We start from the raw sequence: 21,813 nt of genomic DNA, 5'->3' as shown, positions 1-21,813 counted from the left end.
GCTACTAGCTCCATGCTCCATTACTGTTGGTGAGGGCGCTCTCTGTTGCTGGCTTGGTGTTGTGCGCATGTTTGTGCTCCTTTATGCTTACTATGACAGTTGCCAGACTAAATTTCGTTAGGTACAAAAATTATCGTGAAAATCACCAAAATTAAATTTAAATGAGCTATAGAGATCCAGTAATAGTTAAATAAAAAAATTATTTGATAAGATGGTACACCGATAGGCATCAACGAAACAAATTAGAAGACCGTCGGTTCTTTCTCACATCTTGAGTTTGTAGTTGGCTCCAATATCTCCTTTGTACAGCTTTGTCAAACTCGTACTTATGTAAGCGAATTTATATTAAGTCCATCGCAAGCCACTATGTGTCACATACCCTATGAAACGATGATATCTGATATCAACATCACTGCGGACCGACAGTTTTGCAAATGCAAAACGTTTGATTAAGATTTGACATATATCTATGTAACTTTGATAGCAGCTATGTTAAAATATTTTGTACCATGTACAAACTTTTTGCACTTTTACTATCGGTAAAGGTTGAGAGGTAGGGAAAAAGAAAAAAAGGGGATGGGGTAAAGGGAATTAAGAACATAGAGAAAGAGAGAGAGATTGAGAGAGGATGAGTAGCATTGTGAGATGGGACTAAGATTGTAGGGGGTTGCAGCTCTCCCCAAAAGAGGGGAAGAAGGAGCAGACAAATAGTACGCAATATTCTAGTTAAAGAAATGTGTTAAGTTTTAATGTTTTGTAATGCCTGAAAATGGCAATAGAATGGAATCGAATGGATAAAAGTGTAGACACTACGACCTCTCTGGCGGTCAGATACGGCATTCAACTTAACTTTGCATCTTTGCCTATACTTAAGCAGAGGCGAACCAGGAATCCTTTATCTACTTATCGAAATGCGTCATATTCGACACGAATGTGCCCTGTAGTCTTATCCGCCATATCGCAGAAGCTGGAGGTAGCTGTGACATTTGAGTTCGCAGTACGATTTATATATTCCTGTTAACAGTCTCGGGTTTATTTCAATATACTACTCTTTTATATGTTGCCATCCTATAGATTGGACCCAGTATAATAATTAACTGTGTGAGTTTTTATTGCTTTGAATGGTTAAAGTCCTAAGAGATGTGCCGCAGCTGCTTTTGTCCAATTTATATGCTTGATCGTTGCCATTCATCCCTATGAATCCTGGAAACTAAATAAGTTAATAAGCTAACACTACGTTTCTACCAAAACCAAACTCCGTTTATGGCTATTTCGTACGATTGCCAAAACATGTCTCTAAATATCCAAAGAGGTTTAGAAGGACACGTCATAATCTCGGTATCAATAGCCCGAAAGCAAAAACCGAAAGTTTTTTTTCTATCATGACATATTGAGCAAAAAATAATTGGGAAACACGGAGCTTGTGTTCGGAAGAAATGTAGTGTAAAAGGAAGCATATTTTGGTAACATGGTCTTACATGTATGTTCCTACAGATGTTGCACTACACATATTAAAATAGTTGAAAAGAAGGCGTTGCCGATCCTCCATAACTTTCAAGGTACAAGGTATACATTCACGACCAAACTTAAATACTCTATTAAAAACCAGGACCTATATTGTAAAATAACTGTTCTCCTGGAAAATACTAGAAACTTTCTGGGACTTATGCCACTTCGTGCTTCTGTTAGATACTAATATCACTCCTAGTAACTGAAGTCTTAGACTGTCGAGCTCAGGACACGGGCACGAATCCTTATTGTTCGCTTCCATCTCTAACCCACACTTTCAACATCTGGTTGGTGGTTATTTCCAACCCATCCAGCTTTCTTGAAAAGGACCAACAAAACGTACCACTTCCGATTCAAATCAGTCAAAGTGGCACCCATGCTCTCAATAAAACTCCTTCTCTGCGCTATGCATGAGTCGCATGTAAATGAGTTGGAGTGTGAGTTGAGATGAACGTTGATGTATTTGTAATTTTTACAGCAGTGGGGTTGTTTGGTTAATTCGCAAAAACGTGTATGCATTTTACATAGCGGGCAGGCGAGCAGGCGATAGATAGCCGACAAACGAAGGTAGCAGCAAAAGCAACAGCAACGTCAACGACAGCCAACAACAGCAGCAAGTTAAACGCGTTGGAGTCTTCTTTTGTGTTGTTACGGGCAGCACAACCAAGCAGTCAAGTTTTACGCTACACTCCGAGTCAATTCTAAAGTCAGTACAAGTTGGACAGCGTTCATAGTTGGACGTAGAATGAGGTCTATAACGAATTATTGGCGTTGGCCAACCTAGTCGGGCATTTAAAGCGCATGCTGTGAATAATAGAAAGAAAAAAAAAAAACATTAAAAGTGTTGTGACTCTTTAAATTTTTGTTGTTCGACTTTTGTTTATGGCAAACATAGAGATTTTGTGTTAGAAGATAAATTACAAGTTCTTAATGGTGATGATGACGAAGACGATAAAATGAATTTTGTGGTTAAAAAAAAAATAAATTACAGAAACAATATGGAAAGAGTATACATACGCAGAAGTAAAAAAAAATTTATAAAAAATGAGTGATGTTGTTAAAAATATTTTTGGTAGCAGTTTGTGAACGCCATTTGCCATTGAATTGAATTTTTTAGCTGAAGCAAGCAAGGCAAGGCAAAGGTGTTGCAAGAAAAGTCAGCGCAAGCCAGTCAGTCAGCAGCCGCAGCGGCAGTGGCAAGCGCGTTTTGTATTCCCGGTGTGTGAAGAGAATGCGCCAGTTAGTCAGTCATCCAGCCAGTTTAGTTTGTTGGCTAAAGCGAGTTAACAATATTTGAAAATACATTGGAGGAAGAAAACCGGTTTGTTTGGCGTTTAGCTTGTTTTTTTTTTTTGTATTGTTGTTGTTGTTGTTGTATTTCTTTTTTGCGCCTGTAAGCAGCACTCTTTGCGAGCGATTGGAACGGTTTTGTTGAACCAAAATTTTTTTCGGCTGTGCGAATGTGTGCGTGCGTGTGTGTGTGTGTCGGTGAGTTGCATTGCAAAAGAATGCAGCATTAAGAAAATGTAATGCAAACAAAAAAAAAAAAAAACAACAACAGAATGTAGGTAATAAAATATGTTGCAGTAATAATGAAAAATTCCAGCGTGTAAAAGTAGATATGCGCGCGCGTGTGTGTGTGTGTGTGAAATAGCATTCCCCCTTAATGAAAATAAAACAACGTATCATATTTCGACGTGCATAAAAAATTTAAATTTGCGGTGCCATAAACAAACTATAAAAAAATTTCAACATAAAAATATGCAAGAACAACAATAAAAAGCAATATAAGCCGCATTTGAACGCGTGTAAATGAAGTAGTGTGATTTTTTTTTGTTTTTTTTTTTACGGTAAAATACGATGTTCATAAAAAACAGCAAAAAAAAAAAATAAATAAAAAACAACTGCAAACATAAAAAAATATATAAAAATATAAACAACTATAAAAATAACAGTTTTAATGACACAAAGCGAGAATGCAAAGCTTAATTGGCGGAAAAGAACGAATACCCATTTTTATGTACATATTTATATAACTACATACAGATGTACATATGTAAATACATACAGTGACGGACATAAGTCTACATACACCCTCTACTTTCATTGTTTAGAAAAGACAAAAACGTTCCGAAAAAATGTGTACATGCAATTTCGTTTTAACCCTTTGTTTTAATCGTTTTACCTAAAACAAATCTCTTCTTGAACATAAAGCAACTAACCTCGCGTTCCAATGGACAGTGATCAAGATTCCGATATAAATTTAACCTGCAATTGCAACAACAATATGAATCACTTTGGAGGAATTTGTTGTTGCATTTGCATGCTAAATTTATAGCGAGACCTGGATCATTGTCCATTGGAACGCGGGGTAATTTAATTATGCCGAAAAAACGTAATATACATAGTCTTAACCATATTTTAACTTATCCATATCAATTGGCATCGGTTATTGGTGCCTTAAACTAAAATATATGGCAATTTCATAAGAAAGAAGAAAATGCAAAAAAATTTCGAACAAATTCCCAAAATAATAATTCGCTTAAAAAAAAAAAAGTCGCTTACTCCAAATAAAATGAAATATTTATAGGTTATTATTTTTGTTGTTTACGGCCTTTGAATTATAACTTTTTAAATAAAAACGAGCTCTAGGCCAAATAATTGTATATTGTTAATAAAACACAATACGTGAATTTTCGATATACAATTATATTATTTAATTTGTCGATATTTCGACTTCAGTCTGAAGTCATCATCAGGAATTGTTGAATGCAGTCGACATATTGCATTCAACAATTCCTGATGATGACTTCAGACTGAAGTCGAAATATCGACAAATTAAATAATATAATTGTATATCGAAGATTCACGTATTGTGTTTTATTAAGAATATACAATTATTTGGCCTAGAGCTCGTTTTTATTTAAAAAATTTATAGGTTATGGATATGGTGATACGGCGATAAATCAAAAACCCATTACTTGGTATGTTGTGGTTATGACTAGGGCGTTATGGTATGGCACCATTGTAGGGCTGTCAGGTTCCCCTGGAGCAAAAACCGGGACACTTTGAAAATTCAAGGAATATACACCCCCCCTCCCAAAAAAAAAAAATGTTTACATTATTTTTTATTTGCACAACACAAAAATAAATCCATAAACAAATGATATACCTTCCAGGCACTCTAAAACAGCTAATCACAACTACAATTCAAAATAAATACTTTTGAAGTGGTTCATATAAATAAGTAGGTACATATGTATGTGCCTATGTATGTATGTTTAAATACTAGGTTTCGTGAATGGAAATTTTTTTACATACCTAAGTATAAAAGGATAAAATTAAACAGCTCAGCGGCGGAGATCAGCTGCTTCTTTGTTGTATTTGGTTTTACAGAAAAAGAAGAAATTTCTTTTGAAGTAGACGCCTCGCATAACCTTGATTTGAGCTTGGAACTGTGGATATAATCAAGAATATCTGAGCGTCCACCGTGAACCAATGGCAATAAAACATCGCAAACTGTGCACAACGATTCATGTTCACTTCTTCCAAGTTTCATAAAAGACCATTTCTCTGAGTATGAGAGAAGGAATTTACATTTCCTTTTTGGCATTTTCTAAAAGTGATTGAAAGTATTATAAACACATCTATTTTATAAATTTTGTGAGAAAACTTAGCGCAAAACAAAAACAGCTGTACCTAATTAGGAAGAACACTTTACATCGATAATCGATATATGTATGTGTACTATGCAATGTGCAACTATCTAGCGATGCTAGAATTTTAGAATTAAAGTCGGTAGTTGGTACTTGTATTCAGACTAGTTGGAGCGCACATTATAAGTAAACCAAATAGTTGGTAGATTTCATTGCTCTTTACAATCGATTAGATTTTAAAACCGGGACATTTTAGGGTTGCACCGGGACACCGGAACAAATGACCGAAAACCGGGCATGTCCCGGAAAACGGGGACGTCTGGCAGCCCTAGACCATTGACCAATTGCATTGCTTTCCATAAAGTTGGTTGGATCAGCTGTTTAATATGGATATGTCAGCCAGGGCTTTTAGCGTTCACAAAAGTGTACATATCGCACCAGTTAACTAACTTGCATTCTAATATGCTGTGTTGTACTAACCATAAAAAACTGTTTACCTACCATAACGAAGATCCTGGACTCGATTTCCGGTCAAAGCAATATACAAATTTAGAAACAAATTTCTTTTTTAATAAGGTTTTCTAAGCGAAATCGCCGCTCGGCAGTGATTTGGCAAACACTGGCAGTGTATTTTTGCCATTAAAAGCTTCTCAGTGCAAACTTATCTACCTTGCAGATGCCGTTCGGAGCGGGCATAAAATATGTAGATCCCTTCCCACTAATTTGTAGGAAACATTGATCGGAGCACCACGCAAATTAGAAGAGAAGCTCGACCTAAAATCTTTTCGAAGGTTATTGCACCTTGTATTTATGTTTTGCTTATATTGATTTTAGCTGCGGTTTAATCACTTAAATATAAACAATGACTTCTTTAAAAAAAATATCGGTTGACGTAAACAATTTGTGTACAGCCTAGAAAAGAAAAAAAAAAAAATTCATATGTTGAAATGCAAAAATTGTTAACTTGAGTTGAGCACAGACAATTGCAACACACTTTGAAAATCGTTGTTCTACCGAAATTAAGAAGCGCAAACTATATCGCCGAGACATCATCTTACAGTTGAAGTCGGATTGAGTGCAGTATTTTTTCTCCTCCACACTTTCGTTCTTCCGTCACCACCGAAAATATTGAATTTTGCCTTATCGGTAATTCATCCCCTTTCCCTTGTGAGCGAGCTCAAGCAAAGTTTGCGGTTTCTTTTCATATGTAAATAAGACTGTTATAGTCGACTGTTATAGTCGCCCTTGTTCAGAGCTCTTATAACTGTTCTTGGATGGACGCAGCTGCCTGAGTAGCTTGTTATATCTGCGGCCAACTTTAGAGCAGGGCTTTTGGATTTTTGTCTGCCTCTTATTTATGAAAAGAACCCGTAAACTTCGCTTGGAGCTCGCGCAAGCTCTGAGGGGAAAGGGGATGGCTTACCGATAAGTCAAAATTCAATATTTTCGGTGGTGATGGAAGAACGACAGTGTGGAGGAGAACAAATACTGCACTCGATCCGAAGAAGTTGTTATCGCGTTTCTTTCCCATAACTTTGCTATTTTATGTTAATGTAAGCATTTTTTTAGTTTATTATGATTAGAAAAAGATGTAAAATACAACTGTGTTAACATATTTTTCAGATAAGTTATTAATATGTCAATCCAGCGTAAATAAGGGATGTATATAGAATTTTGGCCGTCACTGTACATACATACATACGTATGTATATACAACTCAGTCGTGCAATAAAAGTCATTTGCGGTCAAAATAAATGCGCGTGTGAGAGGCAAAAAGTTAATTTAATCAAATAGTTTTAAGAAGAAAATAATGGAAAATTGGATAACTAAAAAAATTGGATAATAAAACCAGAAGAAAAAAAAAAATGATTTTATGTGTTACATAATTTGATGCAATAGCTGGAAGTGGAAAGTTTATTACAAATAAAAATTATTAATTACATATATTTCGAGAAAAAAATAGGTGCAAAAACATTTGTGAGCTAAGTAAGAGCAAAATGTGAAAAAAGTTATTGCCCACTCATAATTTACAAGAAAAAAAAATCTTAAATTTTACTTTGCTTAATAGAACCAACTTTTGTAGTAGAAAGAAAAAAGCTGATGCCTAACAAATAGCTAAATAGTTTTGTTCATAAGGTCGTGTCCTAACGATGCCATTATTTAAGTCGAATCTCAGGAGGTCGGTTGATATAACGGTAGCGTGCTCGCCTACCACATCAAAGATAATGGGCTCAAGTCCCATCAACAAAATCGTTAGAAAGAAGCTTTCCAATTAGAAAAAAATTGTGAGCATGGTTTGGCAAACACACCGAGTGTGTTTCTGCCATAAAAAGCTTCTCAGCGAAAATTCATCTGCTTGCATATTCCGTTCGTACTCGGTATACCTAAAACATGTAGTCGCGTTCCGCCAATTTGTAGGAAAAATTTAAAGGAGTACGACGCAAACTGGAATATAAGCTCGCTCCAAATCTCTTTTGGGGTATATCGGGCAATGTATTTATTTTTGTATACCCATCGTATACTTGTACCCGAGGATATTAAAACTTTGATTGGAAAGTAATTGTACGATAAGGTATAAAAAAATCTAGATAGATATAGACTTTCCAATATTAAAATTATCAGCATCGAGAAAAATTTTGGTTGGGTCATGTCCGGCTTTTTATACTTTAACACTATAACTTGATCAAAAATTGAAATATCTTTACAAAATATGGTCTACTGGCTTAACTGAACCAGGATTAGATTGGCATTGAAAATGAGCAATCGTACGATAACCACGCCCACTTTGTCGATATCGAAAATGTCGAACATTAAAAAAAATTGTATAATTCATTACCAAAGACCAATAAATTGAAAAAACTTGATACGTGGGTTGACCTTATGACTCAAAATAGAAATTTTGAAAATTTTGAAAAATTCTCGTGACACCGCCAACATTTTAAGGAAAAAAATTTAAAAGATTTAAATGAAAATCATGTTAAAATCTTGGAGGAAGGGTTTCCTGCTATCTTTTAGTTAATGATTGGGTATCTAATATTTTGTTACGTCCGAACACGGTATTCCATTATAGTGTGTTATTTTTTTTTTTTTACTAGGAAAATAACTAGAATATGTGTTTCACAGTTTAGTTGGGCGGTTTAAGTTTTAGTGGGAAAAAAAAAAAATTTAAATTAAATTCATATATTTTCGATCAAAAAATATATTTTTTCAGTTACAGCCGTTTTAACCTACCTACTGAGATACTTTTGAGTTAAGATTGGAGGTGAAAAACTATTAACGATATTGACAACATACCGATAGTTTCCAACTATCGTGATAGGATCGTTGTTTCGGGAATCGGGAGTATCAGAAATGCCATAAAAGTAATTTAAAGAAAACGCCCAGCGTTTTCGCCTAACGTGTGGAATCACCTGCTTTTCTGCCTCATCAGGGAAAATCAGCACAACAACTTTTCTCTCGAACACTCCCAGAGTCGCTTCATTTGATGTTTTCGTGATGCATGCGTCTGCGCCATATAGCGGGACGAATGCGATAAGTGACTTGTAGAGCATAATTTTCGTTTGCCGAGGACTTTACTTTTCAATTGCCTACCTAGTCCAAAGTAGCCTTTATTGGTAAGAGTGATTCTTCGCGTGATTTCAGAGGTAATCGTGTTGGTTTCGAAATAAACGAAGTCTTTGCTCGATGACAGCAGGTACTTTGTTCTGTCCTCATCCATCAACAAACACATTCTTTACGCTTCTTTTTCCAGTTTGGAGTAAACAGAACTGTTCAGGCATACGCAAGTAATTGCACGCTTTTATAGAATATTGTTCAAGTATAATTTTCTGCAGCATGAAATTAAAGAAATCGCACGTTAGAAGGTAACCCTGTCCGTAACCTTGTTAAGTTTCGAATGGGTCGGAGAGGTCCTTCCCAATTCTGATTGAGCTGATTGTGTTGCTCAACGTAATTTTGTTCAGCCGTATAAATGTTGCGCAGAAACCAAATTCAGACATAGCGGCATATAGGCAGCTCCTTTTTTTGCTGTCGCAGGCGGCGTTAAAATCGAAGAAGAGATGGATTTACCAGGCTTGAAGCCGCACTGATAAGGTCCAATTACCTAATTCACGATGGGCTTCGATCTCTCGCACAATACACTTGACGGGACCTTATATGTGATATTAAGAAGGCTGATTCCACGATATTTGGCATAGTTTGCAAGACGCAAAACAAGAGTTGTTGAGAATCGCAACTTACCTTCAGTAAAAGAAATAAAATTAGGCGTAATTAGTAGATTTTTATAACACTGACTCAGTTATGGCAAAATAACGAAAAATCACTTTAAAGGGAATTCTCAATGTAATACCTACATTGTTTCGGATAAAACTATGGATGTATGTATGTATAAAAAATGTTTTGCAATGCTTCACAAAGCAGATACTTATTAAAGAAAAAAAAAAAAATACAAATCAACAATATTTGTTTTCGGAAAAATAATAACGAAGCGTGTAAAATTTAAAATCGCCAAATAAAGCCAATATTTACTTTATACACATATTGGCGTATTTGTGTGCGAAAAAATTATATTTGCTAAAAAGTTGTGAAACGCAGAGGCTTACACTCTCAAAGCCAAGTTTACAAAAAGCAGCCGTTCGTAAAGCGAACATAAATGAGGCGAGCCAATTTCAATAAAAGAGAAAATGTTACTGAATCGTCCTTGATGTAAAATAACTTTGTGGTTTGCGAGAAGTAGAAAAAAATTAACAATGAGAAAAAACAGAAAATAATCAGCAGAAGAAAAAGAGACATTGAAAAATACCATAATAGATAAAAATTTATCAAAAAAAAAAAAAAAAACAAGTAAGGAAGGCTAAGTTCGGGTGTAACCGAACATAACATACTCAGTTGAGAGCTATGGAGACAAAATAAGGAAAATCAATCTGGGGTAACCCTGGAATGTGGTTGTATAACATGTGTATCAAATGAAAGGTATTAAAGAGTATTTCAAGAGAGAGTAGGCCATAGTTCTATGGATGAACGCCATTTAGGGATATCGCCATAAAGGTGGACCAGGGCTGACTCTAGAATTTGTTTGTACGATATGGGTATCAAATGAAAGGTGTTACTGAGCATTTTAAGAGGGAGTGGGCCTTTGGTCTATCGGTGGACGCCTTTTCGAGATGTCCCCATTAAGGTGGACCAGGGGTGATTCTATAATGTGTTTGTACGATATGGGTATCAAATGAAAGGTGGTAATGAGTATTTTAAAAGGGAATGGGCTTTAGTTCTATAGGTGAACGCCTTTTCGAGAAATCGCCATAAAGGTGGACCAGGGGTGACTCTAGAATATGTTTGTACGATATGGGTATCAAATGAAAGCTGTTAATGAGTATTTTGAAAAGGAGTGATCCTTAGTTCCATAGGTGGACGCCGTTTCGAGATATCGCCATAAAGGTGGACCAGGGGTGTCTCTAGAATGTGTTTGTACGATATGGGAATCAAATGAAAGGTGTTACTGAGCATTTTAAGAGGGAGTGGGCATTAGGTCTATAGGTGGACGCCTTTTCGAGATATCGCCATTAGGGTGGGACAGGGGTGACTCTAGAATGTTTGTACGGTATGGGTATCAAACGAGAGGTGTTACTGAGCATTTTAAGAGGGAGTGGGAATGAGGTCTATAGGTGGACGCCTTTTCGAGATATCATCATTAGGGTGGGCCAGGGGTGACTCTAGAATGTGTTTGTACGATATGTGCATCAAACGAAAGGTGTTACTGAGCATTTTAAGAGGGAGTGGGCATTAGGTCTATAGGTGGACGCCCTTTCGAGATATCGCCATTAGGGTGGGCCAGGGGTGACTCTAGAATGTTTGTACGATATGGGTATCAAACGAAAGGTGTTACTGAGCATTTTAAGAGGGAGTGGGCATTAGGTCTATAGGTGGACGCCTTTCGAGATATCGCCATTAGGGTGGGCCAGGGGTGACTCTAGAATGTGTTTGTACGATATGGGTATCAAATGAAAGGTGGTAAGGAGTATTTTAAAAGGGAGTAATCCTTAGTTCTATAGGTGGACGCCTTTTCGAGATATCGCCATAAAGGTGGACCAAGGGTGACTCTAGAATATTTGTACGATATGGGTATCAAACGAAAGGTGTTACTGAGCATTTTAAGAGGGAGTGGGCATTAGGTCTATAGGTGGACGCCTTTTCGAGATATCGCCATTAGGGTGGGCCAGGGTGACTCTAGAATGTGTTTGTACGATATGGGTATCAAATGAAAGGTGGTAATGAGTATTTTAAAAGGGAGTAATCCTTAGTTCTATAGGTGGACGCCTTTTCGAGATATCGCCATTAGGGTGGGCCAGGTGTGACTCTAGAATGTTTGTACGATATGGGTATCAAACGAAAGGTGTTACTGAGCATTTTAAGAGGGAGTGGGCATTAGGTCTATAGGTGGACGCCTTTTCGATATATCGCCATTAGGGTGGCACAGGGGTGACTCTAGAATGTTTGCACGATATGGGTATCAAACGAAAGGTGTTACTGAGCATTTTAAGAGGGAGTGGACATTAGGTCTATAGGCCTTTTCGAGATATCGCCATTAGGATGGGCCAGGGGTGACTCTAGAATGTTTGTACGATATGGGTATCAAACGAAAGGTGTTACTGAGCATTTTAAGAGGGAGTGGACAGTAGGTCTATAGGTGGACGCCTTTTCGAGATATCGCCATTAGGGTGGGCCAGGGTGACTCTAGAATGTGTTTGTACGATATGGGTATCAAATGAAAGGAGGTAATGAGTATTTTAAAAGGGAGTAATCCTTAGTTCTATAGGTGGACGCCTTTTCGAAATATCGCCATTAGGGTGGGCCAGGTGTGACTCTAGAATGTTTGTACGATATGGCTATCAAACGAAAGGTGTTACTGAGCATTTTAAGAAGGAGTGGGCATTAGGTCTATAGGTGGACGCCTTTTCGAGATATCGCCATTAGGGTGGGCCAGGGTTGACTCTAGAATGTTTGTACGATATGGGTATCAAACGAAAGGTGTTACTGAGCATTTTAAGAGGGAGTGGACACTAGTTCTATAGGTGGACGCCTTTTCGAGATATCGCCATTAGGGTGGGCCAGGGGTGACTCTAGAATGTTTGTACGATATGGGTATCAAACCAAAGGTGTTACTGAGCATTTTAAGAGGGAGTAGGCATTAGGTCTATAGGTGGACGCCTTTTCGAGATATCGTCATTAGGGTGGGACAGGGGTGACTCTGGTATGTTTTTGTACGATATGGATATCAAATTAAAGGTATTAATGAGGGTTTTAAAAGCGAGTGGCCCTTAGATGTATATGTGAAGGCGTTCTCGCGATATCGACCATAATGTGGACCAGGTGATCCAGAAAATCATCTGTCGGGTGCTGCTAATTTATTTATATATGCAATACCACTAACAGTATTCCTGCCAAGATTCCAAGGGCTGTTGATTTCGCCTTGTAGAACTTTTTCATTTTCTGCTACTTAATATGGTAGGTTTCACACCCATTTTACAAAGTTTTTTCCAAAGTTATATTTTGCGTCAATAAACCAATCCAGTTACCATGTTTCATCCCTTTTTTCGTATTTGGTATAGAATTATGGCATTTTTTTCATTTTTCGTAATTTTCGATATCGATAAAGTGGGCGTGGTTATGGTCAGATTTCGCCCATTTTTTATACCAAGAAAAAGTGAGTTCAGGTAAGTACGTGGGCTAAGTTTAGTAAAGATATATCGGATTTTGCTCAAGTTATTGTGTTAACGGCCGAGCGGAAGGACAGACGGTGGACTGTGTATAAAAACTGGGCGTGGCTTCCACCGATTTCGCCCATTTTCACAGAGAACAGTTACCGTCATAGAATCTATGCTCCTACCAAATTTGAGAAGGATTGGTAAATTTTTGTTCGACTTATGGCAATAAAAGTATTCTAGACAAACTAAATGAAAATGGGCGGAGCCACGCGCGTTTTGAAATTTTCTTTTATTTTTGTATTTTGTTGCATCATATCATTACTGGAGTTGAATTTTGACTTAATTTACTTATATTCAGTAAAGATATTAAATTTTTTGTTAAAATTTGAATTTAAAAAAAATTTTTTTTAAAAAGTGGGCGCGTTCTTCATCCAATTTTGCTAATTTTTATTTAGCACATATAGAGTAATAGTAGTAACGTTCCTGCCAAATTTCATTATGATATCTTCAACGACTGCCAAATTACAGCTTGCAAAACTTTTAAATTACCTTCTTGTAAAAGTGGGCGGTGCCACGCCCATTGTCCAAAATCTTACTAATTTTCTATTCTGCGTCATAACGTCAACCCATCTACCAAGTTTCGTCGCTTTATCTGTCTTTTGTAATGAATTAACGCACTTTCTCGGTTTTTCGAAATTTTCGATATCGAAAAAGTGGGCGCGGTTATAGTCCGATATCGTTCATTTTAAATAGCGATCTGAGATGAGTGCTCAGGAACCTACATACCAAATTTCATCAAGATACCTCAAAATTTACTCAAGTTATCGTGTCAACCGACGGACGGACGGACGGACGGACGGACGGACGGACGGACATGGCTCAATAAAATTTTTTTTCGATCCTGATTATTTTGATATATGGAAGTCTATATCTATCTCGATTCCTTTATATATGTACAACCAACCGTTATCCAATCAAACTTAATATACTCTGTGAGCTCTGCTCAACTGAGTATAAAAACACAGACAACACAATAAAAGTTTTTTTTCTTTGACTGAGCATTTGACATTTGGTACTCAAAAGAGCTACAAACAAAGCTTGATTTATAATAGAGCATGAAACTTAAGTTGCATTTAAGCATAACGCTAGGCAAAGTAAGAAGAAGAAAAGGAATAAGCAATAACATGAATAAATGAAACATACAAACAAATTTAAATTTATATGTCACAATTTATCAACGTTTCAATGAATGATTGCGTCATTGAGTGTACAAACTGAAGGAAATTGTGAATTATTACAAGATGGATTATATGTATGTAAAATGAAATTGGAAAATAAAGTTATAGATTTCGTAATAAATATTAAAAATATGAGTAAAAAACAAATATAAATAAAATATAAAATTTTGAAGAAAAAAAATTAGAACAAATTTTGTTTTTTGAAATTTAATTGCAGATTTAAAAACTGTTGCGCTGAATAAAAAAATAAATATATTATTTGATAGTTAAAGTTTTAATATAAAGGCAATTAAAAAAGAGAATTTTTTAATATAACTAAAACTTTTTTCAATATTTTCGATTGCATTAAATAAAATAAACAAAATCTCAAAAAAAAAAAAAATTATTTAAAAATTCTGCACTATTCCGAAAGTTTAAGTTGTTGTTTAAATTTTCACTCAAAAAAAGAAAAATATTTTGAATATACTGAGCTTTTCCCAAAGTTAAAGTTTTTGTTTAAATTTTTAGTTAAATTAAAGCAACAATTTCAGCCATAAAAAGATATTAGAAAAAAAAAAATTATAAAAAAACTGACAAAATAAATTTAGCAAATTGAAATTTCAAATTTTTCTTTAAGTCAAATCAAAAATAACACCACAACCCGAAAGTTAAAGTAAAATATAACATGAAAGGTCGCGGTTAATGAATAAAACTTCCTTTTGGTTTGTTTTATACTAATATATTCGTGTCCATATGTCCCTGATGATGACTTCAGATTGAAGTGATAATAACCACCGAAATTAAAATATATGAATATTAGCTTTACCAGGCGTACGTTGTAACGCCCGAGATAGAATGAATGTTGCGTTATTTTTTCTGTTTTGTTTTCTGATAATTTAATTTATTGTTCCGTAAATTGAATTGAATTTTGTACGCATATTTGGTGAAATTTTCTAAAACATTTTATTATTGTATCTTATTGTAATGCAAGTGGGTACATAATATATTTGGTTTTTCGTTCGGTGCAAAGATAAGCAAATTTTTTAGTTTTGCAACTCTAGTGCAAGCAACATATAGCTGGTCATGGGAAAAGCACGGACTCTCTAAATTTAAGCATGCAATAGTAAGCGATTGTCCTTGTGCTTGCAAAAGCAAGGCGTACATGAAACTGCAAGCGCTTAAAATTCTGTAGGAATGATTGGGATCCGTGGTATGATCACATCTTCACCTTTGCTTTTACCGCTGATGATTGTTGCTTCGATTAAACTCGGTATTAATTTCTAAACGCAAAGTCCATTTGCACAATTTTGGTGGTTTAAATTCCGAAGAAGCATGATTGGTGAGCCAATTTTCAAAATTGATATATGCGCAGGCATTCCAGGTGGTTCTAAAGAGTTTAGAAATTCAATTGGATAATTCACAATTTTATCTTCATCTGTAACTGTGTCGATCAATTTATATTTCGTCGCTTCACCATGAAATTGGTTTTGAATGCGATCATTGATTTTGTTCACATGATCATTTTTGGGAGCGAAGATAGTTCGTTCGCATAGCCAAAAAACAAAAACATTTAAATTTAAAATTCTTAATTCTGAAATATGAAAAACTTTCGTCTTGATCGAAGGAACCTACAGCCAAAATTTGGTGATGATTGATGTATGGGAAACACGTTTTCATAGGGAACACACACACAGAATTTGATTTTTATATATATAGATAGATGTAGATAGACTGAAGCTAACAAATTTTTTTAACGGCGTCAGATTACTAAACGTTCAAAAGGCATAACAGCCAAACTCAACAATGCACTCAAACTTTAGGTTTTAAAATAACTTAAGTTTGTACGGCAGCCATAGTTCTGAAAAATCCCATTTGTAGGGAAGGTGCCACGCCCCTTTTTCCCCATTCCACATTTTACTGGAGGTGTTAGGACAACGTCATATAGCTCCTTACCACTTTTCATTATCCTACCATTACTACATCAAGAGATATGCAGTATGATATATTCCATTTGTATTGGAGGTGCCACGGCCCGTTTTCCCAATCCCACATTTTCTTGGTGGTGTTAGGGATTGACCTCATATAACTCCTTACTGAATTTCAATGTTCTGGCATGTATACCTTCAAAGTTATGCAGTACCAACGATACTATTTGTATGGGAGGTGCCACGCCCCTTTTATATATCGAAATTATTTTTAGCCTAAACCCTTCCCGTTGATCGAAGGAACCTATAACCAAAATTTGGTGATGATTGAAGTGTGGGAAATACGTTTCCATAGCGAACATACACACATACACAGAATTTGATTTTTATATTCTTATGGCTAAACCGATTTGGGATTTCAAAATCACCTAACCATCATCTATCCTTCCTGTATCTTTCCTAAACATTTCATGGCAATCTTTCTATCCGTTCTCGAGTTATGGAGTGACAATCAAAATGTACACTTCTTTTTATATATATAGATGAATATAAAACAAACCAAAAGAAAGTTTTATTCATTAACCGCAGCCTTTCGGCTCAACAAATCTAATTAATTGCAACATTTAAGGCTATTAAATTGTATCAAAATAAAATATAACATTTTTATTGATATGAGAGAAAAACTACAATGTTTTCAAACGGATATGGTTACTAGGACATGTTTCTGAATTTCACTTCTTCATCAGCTAGCTTCTCGGGAGTTGAGTATTGAACTCGAAATCTCCAACATTCAAACTTTATACTAGCTTAAAGGCAGATGCCTGTATCCACTCAGCCATATGAATGCCTTTCTGCTCGCTTTGTAATTGATCTCTAAGATTAACAAAAACAATTATATAAAGCAATATGAGCATGTCTCGCTAATTAAATACATATAACATTTTTAGCTTATATGTTTTTAAAAGAAAATATCTGTACAAAACAACCTGATCTAATCCATATGGCAATCCTAGCTATATCTTGTGACACATATATTTTCGATAATATTCAAATCAATAGAGGATGGTGCCAACTTTAGTAATACCACGCCTCCAAACATTATAAAATAAACTACTCAATTTTGCCAAAAAATTTGAGAAATTTGGGTAGCAGAATCTTATGTTTTTATTTCCTCAGGCGTAGAACTGCTGCTATTTGCTGCATGGGCAACCTTGGAACGCGTTAAAAAAATAAAACCGACGCAATTCACCACCAGGATCTATAGAATTTCTACACACAACACTCCTGAGTTTAGGCTGTATTTGGCGGCGAAATATAACCCCGAACTGGTCCCGTATTGTCCATGCTATTCATTGCAGCTATGTATGTGGAAAACATCTTTCTCCAACAAACAACTATCCAATTCGCAGGACACGTGAGAGGCTGTGGTTGCGCGCCTAATCCGTACAAATATAAGCATGTAAATTAGTTCTCGTTAAGAGTGAGAGACATTTTGATATATATTTTGTTCGGATGCTGCGTTTGATATAACAGGGCTGCACCCTTAAAGCGTAGCATAGCTTTCAGTTTTAAAAGCGGCAAGTAACGTGCGTATGATTCTTCAACAAACAACATGAACAGAATCAGTCTATGTCTTTGTGGGCCGATAAGTACAAGCTCAACTCTCATATCATGTTTTCAATGTTATTTTAAAATTATTTCTTATCTTGAGACCCTTAAACAAAACTTTCATATAAAAATTACATGTTGTTGTTGTTGTTGTAGCGATAAGGACACTTCCGAAAGGCCTTGGGGAGTATTATCGATGTTGATGGTACTTTGCCGGGTGCAGATCCGGTACGTTCTGGTAACAATCACCAAAAAGGTACTAGCCCGACCATCTCGGAAACGATTTGGTATGTCCACATGAAAACTTCTAGGCCATACCGCCCTCCCACCCTCTAGATCCATCAGGAGTTCGGGGTCGTCAGAGCCTCGGCTATTAGTGAAACAGGATTCGCCACGGATAGGTGAGGTTGACAATTGGGTTGGATAATATATATATTGCGAACATGCCAACAACAATAAAAAGCTTTGGTTCATGCAAATATGCAGAAGAAGGTAATTGGGAAAAAGTTGTGTGAGTCAAATTTGCCAGTGATCGATCATCATCGAAACAGCTGTCGCATTGCCCTACCTGATATCGTTTTAATTACTCCCAGAAAATTTAATAAATTAAGAAAATAAACTTAACCTGAATAGTAGCAATAAAAACAAAGAAAGTAAAATATACACTGAAAGAAATGGTGCTAGTAAAATCAACAAATCGGTTCTATTGTTCTTGACTTAACGGAGATTCGGTGAAATTTATCGAATTATGGTTAATTCGACTGAGTTCTTTGTCAAGCGAACAAATTAGTTTAGTAATTTCAACATAAGAGAAGTTGTCGCTCTTAAGTTAAAAAAATTTTGTAAAATTAACAGATTCCTAATCAATCTAACTGATTTTTCTGTTAACACAACTGATCTTATAGGTCATTTCAATACATGAGCAAACTTCGAAGAGAATTTTACGCTCATTGCGCTCTCTACTTTGTACTTATGACGATGGTGCCACTTGTTAATAAAAAAAACACCAAAATAGGAAAACCATCAAATCAAAAAAACACACAAAATGGGAAAACAATAAAAAACTAGTTTTTCAGTTATCAATACAAAACGAAAGAACCCCTTTTTGAATTTACTGTGCAAAAATTATGAGATACCGGGACACCTATCTATCGGGTACAATTTTGCAACTTCTCGTCCAAGCGAAATGCAAAATTGCGCCCTCTTGTTGCAAAAGTTTTGCTTGAACGCACAGGATTTTTTCAAAGTTAGTCACATTTTGTTCAAGTTTTTATGAACTCTCACGCGAACGAATCTAATAAGATAATAAAAAAACATCCTTTTTTAATGTTGATTTTTCCGACAACCCCTTTTCCGAAGACCCTGGGTTCACACCCCGGGCAAAGCAACATCAAAATTTTAGAAACAATCTTTTTCAATTAGAAGAAAATTTTCTAACCGGGGTTGCCCCTCGGCAGTGTTCTGCAAGAACTCCGAGTGAAAACTAATATGCCTTACAGATGCCGTTCGGAGTCGGCATAAAACAAGTAGGTCCTGCCCCGCCAATTTGTAAGAAAAATTAAAAAGGAGCACGAGGTAAATTGGAAGAGAAGTTCGGCCAAAAATCTTTTCGGAGGTTATCGCGCCTTACATTTATTTATTTATATGACAACATAGGTACTTTCATACAAAGCTGTCGCAACAACTTTTTTTGTTCATTTGACTACTAAAACGGTCAATTACGAATCAACGATTTGTGCGCAATTGATTCAACATCTTGTTGCGATGGACAAAAATTGACAGAATTTTCGGTTGAATTGACCCGTATTTCGGTTGATTTTTCTTTCAGTGTAAAAGAAACACAAAGACAGTTTGAAATTTTAAGAAAAACACTTGGATTAAAGAAGAAAGAATTCAAAGGAATACACGGTAAATAAAAAGGCAAAAGTAAAGCTAAAGTAATAAAAGCGATAAAATAAAAATTGTAAAGCAAATATAAAATAACGATGCACGGAAAAAAATAACGGCGCACGTACAATACAAACAAGCGAACTTAAATCCCCCAGCGATTTAAGGTTTTTAGAATATTATCGCAATAGGCAGGCCTGTCGCAAGAGGCGGTTAAAATCCACATACCCGAAGGTTCGAGGGATAAACAACAAAATCGTTTCCGAGACTGTGGGGATAGCACCAGAAGGTTCTGGTAACTGAGTGTATTTTTATACGGCGAAGGACTAGTTATGAGCCAAACGGTGATGTTAAAGTCGCAGTGATTTTAAAGTCGCAGCGATTCATACCGGTGATTTGAATCACATTTTCAGGCTTTCACTAAAACTAATTTTGCCACAGTAAATTTGAATAATTATGAGTAGCAAGGATTCGTCAATCACTGTGAAAAAAGTCTTCGATAGGGATTTTTTTGCTCAGCACTACAAAGAACTGCCCACATCCGCAACACCCCCCTAACCTGAAGATATTGTTTTGTGGCTACAACAATAACAACCTAACAATAGCAAATACAATTTTCTAACGAAATAAAAATAAATAAATAAAAATAAATAAATCAATCAAAAATTTTATTTTATTAGAAACTAAAATAATCAAATAACGAAACAAGCAAAATAAATAAATTAAGAAAGGTAAAAAGAGGTAAAATTAGATTAAATGCTAACTAACCATTGAACAAACTTACTTAACTTAAAAACAAAAAGCAAATAACACAATTATAACAACAGCATAAAACAATAAAATCCAACTGCAAACACGTCCACGCAGCATCAAATTGTCACGCTCCATCAATCACGCGCGCTCATCCTTAAACGAAAACACAGCTCCTTGCAGCAAACACATTGCACTTGAGAGCGCTGACAGCAGGGAAATTGAGGTGATGAAACGGCGCACAAGTAATCCTTTTATTTGGCATAGCGACAAGCAACAACTCGTTGTGCAGGAAGGCAGCAAAGGCAGTGGGAACACGGAAGCTTATAAAACAAAATTCAAAAAAGTTTTTAAGTTCAACGCAACCGTAGCGCAACTCAAACACGAAACTAACAAACGCAAAAATGCGCGTCTCCATGTGAATGCGTAACATTGCGCTTACCGCACCAAGCTTACCTAAGCCGTATTCGTACAACGCTGGCGCGTTTGCTGTTCCAGTCAACATCAAATAGATATCGCGCATCAAAAGGTAGATGAATTAAAAAAGCAAAACTCAATACTTTTGCTTTAATAACATAAACACGACGTGCTTTATTGGGTGGGAGACACATAAACAGCGCCTGGTAGCGAAAAAAGTTGATTTCCACAAAAAACAAACTTGAAGTAGTAGAACTTGCACAATAAAGCGCTGAGGAGTCAAAGTTCAGTTAGAAGCGCGCGCAAGCAGCAAGTGTCAGCGCGTTGACCAAAGTTACGTAGGTCAGCAAACGCGCGTACGGTTGTTAAGTACACAACTTTGACGCGCTAAACACTGTTTCACTTCACAAGAACGCGCACACATACAAGTTTTTTGTTTTTACTCTTTTAATTCTTTGCCGCCGGAAACCGCTAGAAAACTAAACTAATTTTCAGCTTATACCGAATGCTACCAACAGCGCGCGCCGTGTTACATTTTTCTTAGTCACACTGTGTTTCCTGTTTTGCCGCGCTGTGAGCACGCACAACCGTACAGCCACAAACTAAACTAGAGCGCTTGTTAATATATAGAACTTCAAATAGTTGTATGTATATGTTTTGTGGCAGCATAAAATAATTGAAGAAAGTAACGAAAGGAGCTAAACGCGCGGGCGGTAACGACCACACACACGCACGCAGGCAAACTAAATTGCAGTTTAGTACTTAACTCGCTGTGAGGGTGCGCGCGCTATGATAATAAAATAACAAAAAAGAAAGTTAAGCCGTGTAAATAAATTTTGAAGCAAGTGTACAATAAAAATAAGAACATCAACAACAACAATAAAGAGTAGCAATTTTGTGACAGTAATTCTAGAAAAATAATTTACAGAGTTCTGTGCGCTTACACATTAAAGCGTTAAAAGGAACTCGCCGCGCAATGCCATACAAGGCTACAAATGCTTACTTAGCGTTTTTCTAAGTGTGTGCGCTAGCATGATTTTGTGTATGTGGTAGATTTTTTTTGTTATATAAGAAATAAAAGTTTAGTACTTGCAACACTGGCTGATCTAGAGGCAAGTTTTTGAGGAGCGCAGTGTTTTAA

At 36.1% G+C, this 21,813-nt stretch overlaps 2 protein-coding genes across 7 annotated transcripts in view; one reads left to right on the top strand and one right to left on the bottom strand.

Annotated features, from left to right (window-relative positions):
- Nucleotides 1-21,813, bottom strand: part of ppk23 (pickpocket 23) — a 589,427-nt gene that overhangs the window by 148,752 nt on the left and 418,862 nt on the right. The gene's annotated exons all lie outside the window — the stretch shown is intronic.
- Nucleotides 2,158-21,813, top strand: part of LOC137251358 (uncharacterized) — a 457,851-nt gene continuing 438,195 nt past the window's right edge. For 3 of the 6 annotated variants that reach the window (XM_067785793.1, XM_067785792.1, XM_067785791.1), the window contains exon 1: nucleotides 2,159-2,830. The gene's annotated coding sequence lies outside the window, so the exon portion shown is untranslated. Of the gene's footprint in view, nucleotides 2,831-21,172; nucleotides 21,715-21,813 lie in introns of those variants that run through there. The other 3 variants (XM_067785794.1, XM_067785789.1, XM_067785790.1) reach the window with 3 other exon arrangements.

This window comes from Eurosta solidaginis, chromosome 4 (genome assembly GCF_040869045.1).
Source record: "Eurosta solidaginis isolate ZX-2024a chromosome 4, ASM4086904v1, whole genome shotgun sequence".
NCBI classification, from domain to species: Eukaryota; Metazoa; Arthropoda; class Insecta; order Diptera; family Tephritidae; genus Eurosta; species Eurosta solidaginis.
This window is presented reverse-complemented; position numbering and strand designations above follow the sequence as displayed.